This window comes from Lichenostomus cassidix, chromosome 5 (genome assembly GCF_008360975.1).
Source record: "Lichenostomus cassidix isolate B80296 chromosome 5, HeHo_3.0, whole genome shotgun sequence".
NCBI lineage: Eukaryota > Metazoa > Chordata > Aves > Passeriformes > Meliphagidae > Lichenostomus > Lichenostomus cassidix.
This window is the reverse complement of record NC_139486.1, coordinates 4653805-4664878: the sequence shown is the minus strand read 5'-3', so window position 1 is coordinate 4664878 and position 11074 is coordinate 4653805.

Genomic DNA, 11074 nt, shown 5'->3' with positions numbered 1-11074 from the left:
CAGAGAGCTGCAGCCCCACTGGGGATATGTGAAAATGCAGTTGGGGCTTGTTTAACCCCATTTTCAGAGGACAGGTCTCCTTTTTAGACCCTACCTATCCCCTGTTAATGCAGTGGGGTTGTTTGCACAGACCAGCAGGAAGCCCTCTTGGGCCAGTGAGAGGAAATATCACCACTCCCTAAGGACCTTTGCAGTGTGGTTTCTGGTCTGTCTCTGCTCTGCTTTTAAGTTTAAAGTGCTCTATCCTTTGGCATTTCCTTTCCACCCTTTTTCCAGGCACCACATCCAGCACTTGCAGATGTGCCAACAGCCCCATCACCATCTCAATGATGTCCCCCAACCCTGTCCCATCCCTGGATTCAAAGGAAAGCAGCAGAACACCATGCACGTGTGATTTAAAATGACACCACTTAGAATAATGCAAATTGTTGGCAGTGACACTTTTACCAACTCCAAGGCCAGGAAAATGAATGAATATGTCTGTTCACCATTTTGTGGAGGAGGCTGAGTGAGTTTGACACAGGTGAAGCTTAGCCAAGCCTTGCAGCTCTTTCCCAAAGCTCTTTCCCATCACCTTTGGGGCTCCAAATGTCATATTCCAGCTCCTTTATAACCTTCACCCTTCTACCAAAACTGCACCCTCCAGACTGACTCATTTTGGTAGGATTATCCCTGGAAGAGTTCCAGGCCAGGTTGGATGGGACCCTGAGCAAGCTGGGCTAGTGAAAGGTTTCCCTGCCCGTGTCTGGGGCATTGAAACAGATGGGCTTTAAGGTACCTTTCAACCTAAACCATTCTGGGATTCTGTGGTTATCAGATATGTGTTTCTGGATGCATGAAAATTCAAAAGTGGGGCAGTGGACTTAAAGCCCTCAAGTTTTAGTGGTCACAGCCTCCAGCCTGCCTGAGTTCAAGATGAATTTGAGCTCTCAGATACATGGTGTAATTCCTGGTGCTGTCATGTGGAGGACCAAGAGTTGGACTCAGTGATCTTTGTGGGTCACTTGAACTCAGGATATTTTGTGATTCTGTGAAATCCAGGACCAGGTCCACCTGAGAATTTGCCTGAAGCAGTGTGGTGAAAGGGAGCAGGGAAACAGCAAATTTGGCCAGGGAGGGCTTGCTCAGCCAGCACATGTTCTCCCAAGTGCCTTCCTTCTGGAGCTGCTCTCAGGAGTTAAGGGCAGCAGGATCTTCACTTTATTTTAAATTCTGACAACACAACCAAATTTTCTGTCAGATCTCCAAAGACTTGTCTTCACTAGTGAAAAACAGTTCTATTTCTTTGTACTGGAAGGTAACTAATGGCCAGCAGCTCTCTTGAGGTAAACAACACAGCCAAGACAGAGGACTTGGGTTTTACTGTGGGTAAACTCACCAAGGTCAATGCTGTGATCTCGCTTGAAGTTGACCTCTGCAGATTTATCTCACTGAGTGCTTCAGCTTTTACTGCCTTGTTTGTGTTTTTACCTCAGGATATTGGACGAGCACTTGTTCCCCTGGGGTTGGAGGTAAAAAAGAGAAAAAAAAAAAAGATTTAAAAAATTTAGCCGTAAAGACAAGACCAAACAATCCTCTTCAAGGGGAAAATATCTCTACAGGGGCTAAAACAGCTGTTCTTTGTATAAGTCGACTGACACAGATGTATATGCTTTACCCACTGGCAGAAAACAATATAAACCAAAGAGACAAGCCTGCACCCTCTAGGAAACATGAACACCAGAAAAAAAAGTGTCACTAGGAAAGTGTGTTCAGCTTATATAAATCTACCAGCTCCTTCACAGCAAAACTATGGAGGAAACACTTACAGTGCCAGCAAGTTAACAGCACTTTTACAGGAAATACTCTGCTCCTGGTAAAAGCCCAAATACAAAAACACAGCCTCGGATTTGGGGCCAATAAAATTAATGTGAAATTGGAAAAAAACAAAGCTCTTGCTGTTTGCAAAATTACATTATGCTTTGTTATGAGTAATTACACAATGAGAGAGTTGGCTTTTTTTTTTTAGTAAGAAGGCTGTCTCCAAAACAATACTGCTTAAAATCATTAATGCATTGTGTCTTAAAAGCATAGGTAGGGTTTAAAAGTGAATTAAATCACATTTTGCCCTCTGCCACGGACATGGAAATACCCAATGATACAGCTGAAACCAGGAAGATGTTGGTTGCTTTTCAAAGCAGTTGTGGAGACTTTGACCCACCAATATTTTAAGACTGATTCATAAAGGGAATGTGGATGTCCAGTCTGTGCCCTGGGATTTTGAAACACAAGTGGAGAGTTCTGGAAGAGTTTCTCTACCATCATTAATTATACTGCTTCTTCCAAAAAAAGATCAAACAAACAAAAATTTAGATAATAGTGTCTTTAACCTAATGACTCTTGAATTTTCATCAAGAGATTTCCAAGTTTAAATAATATATTCATTTGACCTGAGAAAAAGAAGTAAAAGTTAAGGAGAGTGCAGAACTCCCAGCGTAGTTTTCCCTTTCTTTGCCCTTTCTTGTATAATAAAACCACTCTTAATCACAGAGATTTTCAAGAAAGAGAGAAGTACAAACACAGCCTATATCTCTGATGTAGGTGGGGCAGGAAGTTATATTATCTTCAGCTAATATAAATGAGCATAAAATATAAATGAACATAAAATAGCAGCAATCTTTGTGTATTTACATAGCTGCATATCTACCCTCTGACCATCCATGCCCTCCTCTCTTCTGGAAAATCCCCTTGGGCTCAGAATGTTCATCATCAAGACACAGGGACGGCACAAGCCCATTATTTTAGCTTGCATGTCATGTGAGGAATGAGGATACTTTCTTTAATAGGGCGTTTGCTGGCTGTTTACTGAAGAAATTGTCTTTTGCTGGAGGTCATTTTTAACTGTGCTGTGAGAAAGGCTTTAAGGAGACTCTTTAGAGCAGAGCAGCGTCAGGAAGGTCTGAAGAAATAGCTTTCCAAAGGTTTTTTTGGTGGGTTTTTTTTTTTACAGAGGAAGTTGCTTTAACCTATATATCTACTCAGAAAATATATTTTCTGTTCCTAGGTTATTTGACTTTAGGAGAACAATAAATTCACAAGAGTTCTTAAAAAGATCAGTCATGCCTCTTTGTTTTAATGGCATATTTTGAAGTTTCGCCTCCAGAATATTGATAAGAATCAAAGTAACTTTTGATATATGGCGTTAGATATGCTCCAGGAATAAGATCCCTCTCAAGTTAGACTGTCTGCAGACAACTCAGACCACCCACTTTCAGCTTAAACACAGCCTGTTCAAAGTCTGCAGCGATTCAGATCAGAGCAGTAGCTGTCTGCTCGAACTGTGAGATTTTGGCATTCATCAGACATGTCCAGCACACATCTGATAACACAGCTTAAACTGCCCAGGGCCATTGGAAAGCAGGTGAGGAAAAGCTAGGAAATATCAAAGTTGGAAACAGCCTAATCTTCAACTCAGCACAGTACACATTTTGAATTTCACATGCATTCCACAAAATTCCCCAAGTCCCAGAAGCTTTAATCCAGTCACTTTGCAACATATGTGTGTTTTATTTAAAAATAAATTATTCAGTATTACTTTTCCTTTCTTGTATCCAGCTGGCAACATTTTCAGTTAGCTCTACAGGAGCCAACATAACCTCCTATTAGCCAAGGTATTGTCCATTTGTCTGCATCTTCAACCAGTTTTCTGCAAAGCCTTTGGGCAATGCACTCAGTTGACATTTCAGGCAGTTTATCAAGTCCTCCAGGGAATTCAGGGACACTTTTCCCACAGAAGCTGTGGCTGCCCCATGCCTGGCAGTGTCCAATGCCAGGCTGGATGGAGCTCTGAGCAACCTGGTCTGGTGGAAGGTGTCCCTGCCCATGGCAGAGGGTGGAATGAGATGGTCTTAAATGTCCCTTCCAACCCAAACCTTTCTCTGATTCTTTGATTCCATGAAACATCAGCATTGGGTTGGAAACCCCCATCAAGGACAACTGAGAAATGTTTGATCAGGAATAGAGAATTAGCCAGAAATCCTTGCTGAACAGATATATAAGACTGTGATTGGCCTCCACCTTGAATATTGTGGTTTTTTGCCTTTCACCATCTCAGCAAGGTGAACCAGATATGGCACAGAGGAGGGTGAGCAATTCCAGGGGTACAGAGCTGCTCAGCACCAGCCTGTTAACCCCAGAAAGGGAGAAAAAGGAGAAACCGAAGAATTGCTCTATCACACTTTGTGGGTTTAAATGTGGTGCTCCTCACCCTGGGGCACAGCAATGGCTGGAAGTTTCCTTTGTTTAAGCAATGTTTGAGCCATATTTATACAGAAAAAAGCCTCTCAGGGTCTTTTACAAAGATACCAACTTTGACCTGTGAACTCTGCGTTGCAGCACAGTGGAGGAGCCTATCAGAGAAGTATCACTACATGCAAGTTTTGTCCTGCTGCTTTTCCCCAGGCATCTGCTGCTGGCTGTGGTTGAAGGTAAATCAAAATGTGCTTTTTTACAGCTCTGTGTGCTTTTCACCCAGCACAGTACAGCTGCTACACCTGCAACTGGGACCAGCATCTCCCCATGTGAGAGATCCTTTCTGTACCCATTGTGATCCATAATTTTTACTCCTTCAGCTGATGATGGAGTTTTTCTTGTCCTGCAGAAGATCAACACTGAGCTGGAAATACTTTTGCCTCACAGGTTTGGTTTGTTGCCTGTGCAGGGATTTTCTGTGAGGAAGCTGGAGGGGGTTTTGCCACTTGTACATTAGTGATGTTCGAGAAAGGCAGGGAGAGATCTCAGAGGATTCAGGCTTGACTGACACAATGTGAGAGTTTGAATTGCTGCAGATGTGTGCAGACAAGGCTGCTGGTGTCACTGGGAGGAGAGGAGCTCCTGGGGTGTGCTGGGGGAATGACAGAGACTGTGATGTACATGACAGCACGGCAGCAGGGACAGGTGATGGGCTTTGTGTTGCCATTTCAGGAGATGCCAGAAATCCTCCTCAAGTCATGAGCAGCTATGTGTGGCCTTGGGTAAGAGTGTTCCTCCTCCAAGGAAAGACCATTGAGGTGCCTCCAGAGCTGGACTTTGTGTCCTGAACCAGACAGAGCCAACAAGGCCGATTTTCCCACCTCATTCTACTGGTGCCTTCCCACAGCCAGAATTGTGATCTATCACAATGTTTGCCTTGCAACACTTGACATGGTCAGGTCCAGGCTGGCCAGAAACCTGGTCCCTGTTCAGCCTCTGCCCCCTCCAGAGCCCCTGAGCAGGGAGAACACAGGCTGGAGGATTGTTTCCTCCCAACATCACTGCTTGAGAGTCACCATGCATGTCTGCAGCTCACATGATGGGAAACTCTTGTGCTTGTGGGCCAAGCTGAGCTGAGACCCTGGAGATGAATGTATGGAAGGGCTGCAGAGTGCAAAAGGGAGGGGAGGAGGGAAGCAGGAAGGGAAAACCTGAACTTTCCAATTCCTAGAGGGGAAAGCAAGAGGTTTAAGGAGGTGCCATTGTGAAGCCAGATAGAGAAAAGTCACCAGGACCAAATGGGTCTCCACACAGTATGGGACAGAGCTGTGAGCACAGGACAGTCTCTCCCTGCTGCCCTAACCTGCTTGAACACCCTGCCTGTGCCTGCAAGGTGAAGTTTGTTGGAGAAACAATTTTTCACACCCTTGACTTTCACCCCAGGCTGTCTGCATCTCCTCTCCTGCCTGCCCAGGACTCCTTTTCCACCCCAGCCTCTCCCCACGTGCCACGAGGAGCACGTTGTGTCTGCAAATGTGAGGAGACACACGGCAGCAGGCGGTGATGAAATGGCTGTTTCAAGAGGCCAGAGGCAGCACTGAGAGTTATTGCAGGTCCAGCCCATTTATTTTCTGCAGCTTTACATATTTTCAATAGCTGCTCAGCCACATCCTTACCTATATAACACAGGGCTGCTTTGAGCAGTGCTCACGGGAGGGAGGGGTTGCAAATCAAATGTTGTTTCTGAGGGAGCTCTCTTTGCTCCAGGGTAGCCTGGCTTTCACTTAATTTAACAAGTTTTCTAAGAGGGTTTCCAGCTGTGCATGGAAGGAGCTGCAGGACTGATCAGGGCTGGAGGGCTCCAGCCTGTCAGCAGTAGCTGAGGACATCACCAGGCCAAGTAGGGACTGTGGAACTATGAATGCTCCAGGAGATGAAAGGCCTCTGCTAGGTCCTGCCCCAAAATTTCCTTGGTCTGACTCATAAGACCATCCAGGATGCTCCATACCTGTTTTATGTCAGTTCTTACAGTTGCTCATGAGCATGAGCAGGAGCCTCAGCCACTTGAAGCATAGTGAATGTCTCATTTTTCCAGGGCAGAAATCTTTCTGGCCCTCTACACTCTGGAGGAAAAACACCAAAACTATAAACTCACTATGATAGAAACAGGACTCAGCTGCACTCAGTAGTGTAGAGAAGGTGGCCAGAAATAAAATGGAAAAAAAAATTGCAGTATTTTACACTAAGCTTTTGATCTTTTGGCCTCAGCAAATCAGATTTTGGGAGTTTTTCTATATCTGCAGCAATATTCCAAGGCTGAATATTGGCTAGAATTAAACGGTGACTAGAAACAAGGTGGAGGGTCCTCAGGGTAAGAGCAGGAGTCTCTCAAGCTGTGTCAGCTCCAGTGGTGACTCCTGGGCTGTGGACATTGCACAGAGGGATCTGCTGATGTACCATGGGGAGTAATCTCCTCCCTGGACCAGTGTTTTTGCAGAAGCTCAAAGTCCATATGAGACTCAGACCCCACCCATACCCCACCTGCATCATGCCAACATCTCCTCTGCTGTTCAACTTTTTGTTCTCCCCAGTACAGAAAGAGTGATCATTGCTGGAAGACATAACAGCTGGTTTTGCATAGAAGGCCACTGCAGAAAACACCCCTGCATCAGATTTTGAAGTCAGTGATGGAATGGCAGAAAGATACACCATCAACCTGAAGTGAATGATTATATATGAAAATGGGATTTAAAAATGGTATTATTGATTTTACATAATGGAAAGAAGTTTCCATGTTCTGGTTAGAAAGAAAGAAATCCAAATTAGACAGCCCCTTATTAAAATCCCTCCACTCTATTTCTTGGTCTAGTGAAAATCCCAAGTGCGATTTTTTATTCTGCTGTCTTAAATGATTGTCTCCTTTTAATCACCAGTGAGAAAATTAACCTGCTGAACAAAGACACTTTCAGCATTTTCATATTCAGTCGCATAATAAAAGACAAACTTATGCTAAAACATCAAAATTGCAGCAAAACCAAAGGAGAGACAAAGACATTCCACAGGGAAAGGAAAAAAAGCTGCATCCCTGAGGTGCAGCAGTGCACTAAACTTCTCCAAATCCCCACCTGCACAGCCCTTCACTTGTCATGTCCCATCCCCACCTCAAGCAGGAGAGTTAATTTATCACTGCATCACTTCATTACTTCGCTAGGCATAAACACAGCAAAGCCCACGCCTATAAAAAACACGTTTAAGGGGGTAATTAAAGCAGGATAATTGACCAGCTTGAGGCTGCAGGAGGGAACAGAGTGCCAATCTGGTATTTTTATTAATAGGAGACATCACCCAGCGCCCTGTAACAATGACAGCAGGGCTGGAAGGGGCTGAGGGCACAGGGAGGTTCGGCACGGAGAGGCTGCGGAGCGTGAGCTGAATTCAGGTGCTCCCTGCCAGTGTCCCTCTTTAATCTGAAGGTCCCCAGAGAGGTGAGGTGGCTGTAGTTTAATCAGAGCCATCGATTTGTCCCCGAGAGCTCAGTTCCTCAGCTGAGCAAGGTCATTGTGCGTCGCCCGAGCTCCGCAGCTCCTTATTAGTATTCCCTGCATTACACCAGCTAAATTTGCCATTTCATTTGGAAAGCTCCCGTTTGCATTTTTCTGCCGTATCTCAGGCCTAATCAGAAGAAACAGGTGCTACTGGGTAAGATCCAATAAGCATTTATACATATTTACAGCAAATACTGGACACGGCTTTCTTTTGGCTTAATATTCTGAATAGTCAATGAGCGGCTCGTTCTTATGCATTACAAAAGGCAGAAAGGCTAATTTGGAATCAGTGCTGTAAATATTTGCAGGGGATGAAAGATAAAAATCACAGCAGAAAGAAATCGTGCTGTATGCCAGGGTGGGAAAGAATGGCCCAGAGACATATTGATTCTTAGGATTATGGAATATCCTGGCTTGGAAAGGACCCTCGAGGATCTTCCACTCCAAGTCCTGACCAGAGCCAGCCTGGATCTGGTGCAGAACCCATTTCAGGAGGGTGATGGGCACCACATCCTTCGGTGACAGGGCTGCATTAGACCCCTGCAAAATCCAATGCCCAATTATTTACCAGCATGAATTCCAAATGCCTGATGAAGCAAGACACTAAGGAGTTAATGCACGTGTGCATTAAGTGCAGTGCTGTCCAGAGCACACTCTGAGTGGGTATTTTCTTTCTGTTGCAGCTTTCATGGGTACACCCATGGTTCCTCGAGGTCCCACTTCTATAAAACACTCTTTGCAGGTAATTTGGTGTCAGTGCAAAAACACACTGTAAGGGGGTGCTGAGTCCAGGCAGATCAGCCCTGGATCTGCTCCAGATTACCCCCAAAACTGACAGTTTGGCCTATTTTTCACCTTTTTTATGCAACGACTGCCAGGACAACTGACCATCAGGCAGGAGGACTCCTGCCCAGGCTGGCATGAGCAGGGGACACTCATTGAAACCTCTCTGCTCCACAAACTCAGGGCAGAGGCAGAGCTGTCACAGTGATTGAGATTTTTGCAGTGCATGATCAAGCTGCAAGCTCTTCCTTTTTTTTCTTTTTTTTTTTTTTTTTTTTTTAATAATTCCAGAGGTGCTTTTTGCCAATATCTATTTCTAGGTCTAATTCATTACAAACCCCACCCTGTGCCATTGAGGGTGTCAGCCATTTCTGCATTTAATTGCCTATTCCAATCATTAATGTGTGCCCATGTTCTTGTGGAGGCTGTTAAAAGGTAAACTCTTAAATTTCCCAGGCTCTCATAATAACACAGAAAACACCGTTCTTCACACCGGCTAGACTGGTGCCACAATTACACATTGACTGGCTTGGCTCTAACATTATATCCCTTCCTGGTATTTGAAATATTCAGTTTAAAAAAATGTAAATAAATAAAAAATCTGGTGCCACCAGGAAACAGAGAGAAAGTCCCAGAGCCTCTGGGACTCCTTACAAAGAACTCCCTTAAAATCCTTCCATGAAAAAAAAAAAAGAAAGAAAATAAAGGAAACTCGGCTAATAATACTTTTCCACATAAATAATGTAGATTATAACTGGCCTTTGGAGAAGCCTGAGCATAACAGAGGTCTCTTTGTATGGCTGAGCACTGATTACATGCTGCTGAGCCCTTTCATGATGATAGCTTTGCAAACTACAGCATCTCAAGCACACTTAAAATTAATAAACCAGGCCGCCTCCTCCTGGGCTGCACCATCCCAGAAGATGTGTCTTGAGGTGCATGTAAGCCTGGCAGATGTCATGTATAAGGACTGTGGGTCTTTCCCAGCACCATTTCCAGGCTGCACAGCTCAGGTCCCTGCTGATGCTCGCCTCTGCCCTTGTACAATAATAAAGGGATTAACAGCATGCCTACCTGCAACGGCAGGAGAAGGGATTTGGTGACCCCCGAGGTTGCCCCTGGTCCTATTCCTTAATGAAGCAGAGAGATAAGCCCTAATGCATACATATCTTTGGGAGAGGAGATTGCTATTGGAGCCTCTTGCGAGGGCTTTAATCCCAAACATGAGCAGCCCAGACAGCAAAGATCCCCCTTCCAAAAAAATCAGTGTCCTCCCCCCCTTCTGTATTACATATGAAAAATTACCTGGTTTTTCCCCAGTTTTTCTTCAGTAGGAAGATATGGATGCAAATTGGCCCCAAGATCTCAGCCCTGGTGTGAGCTGGAGTCAGGAGCAAAGTTGGCCAGTGCAAACCATCCAATTTCATTATCCAGTTTTTGGGGTGCTAGGGGTTCCATGGGCTCTTGTGTGGAATAAACAGAACCAGAACAGCTTAGGAGGTCTGCACCTAGATCCTCTCCTAACAGGATCTGTTTTCCTGGTCTTTAAACCTATGATGCTCAGCTTTAGGTACCACCTTGAGACATCTTGGTCCTCTTGGCTGACTTTACAACAAGGTGGCAAAGAGCATGCCTCTTCTAAACACATTAAAAATTCCAAGAAAACCAAGTTTCCCATTATAAATGGGAAGCAGAATGTCTAAATCAGAAGTTGGGGTCTGAGAGGCACCCAAGGGCCCAGGCTTGAGGGCTTGGCATGCAGCTGCATTTGGAAGGGGAAAAAATGAAAATTCTCCTGTCCTTTCTTAGCAAGAAATCCTTGGCAGAAATCATCAAAGTTTTCAGGCAAAGGCAGATCAGACACTTAGATTTGTGTTGAATTGATAGGCTATTGCTGTGAAGAAACTCCAAACCTAAAAGCTGAAAATAGCTCTTCTAAATGCAAGCACGAACCTTGAAATTAAGCACAATATTGCCTTGCTGCCACAAAAGAGCTCCATTTTCTGACAGCCAACATCCCAAATTAAACAGCTTCCACGTGTGTCAATAAAAGGCATTGGCTTCATTATTTGCAGTCCCCCAGTGATAATTTCTAGTCCCCTTTAGTAAATGTCATTACAGTTCCAGACAGACATCTGCACCACGGGCAAATTGATGGATAAATTCTTCTTGCTGCAAAAACAATTTGGGAGGGATGAGAGATTCCTGATAGCATGGGCAGCTTTGTGAGGGCAGGAAGTGTGGGCAGCCTCTCCCAGAGCTTCATCATCTGTGCCAGTGGGGAGAGACCCTTGGGTGAAACTGAGCTGGGGTGTAAAACAACCAAAGCCACCAGAAGGGAGAGGAGCTGGGTTTTCCCATCCCAGTTCTCCTCCTGTTCACTCTGGGTTTTCTACCACTCGTCTCTAAGTGGTTTTCAGGTCCTTTTCTCACTGCCCACAGCTTGCTTAGCTCTAGACAGAACTCTTCCTTTTTTTGTTCCTCACCAAAGTGAAGGTTCTCAGTGTATAACTGGA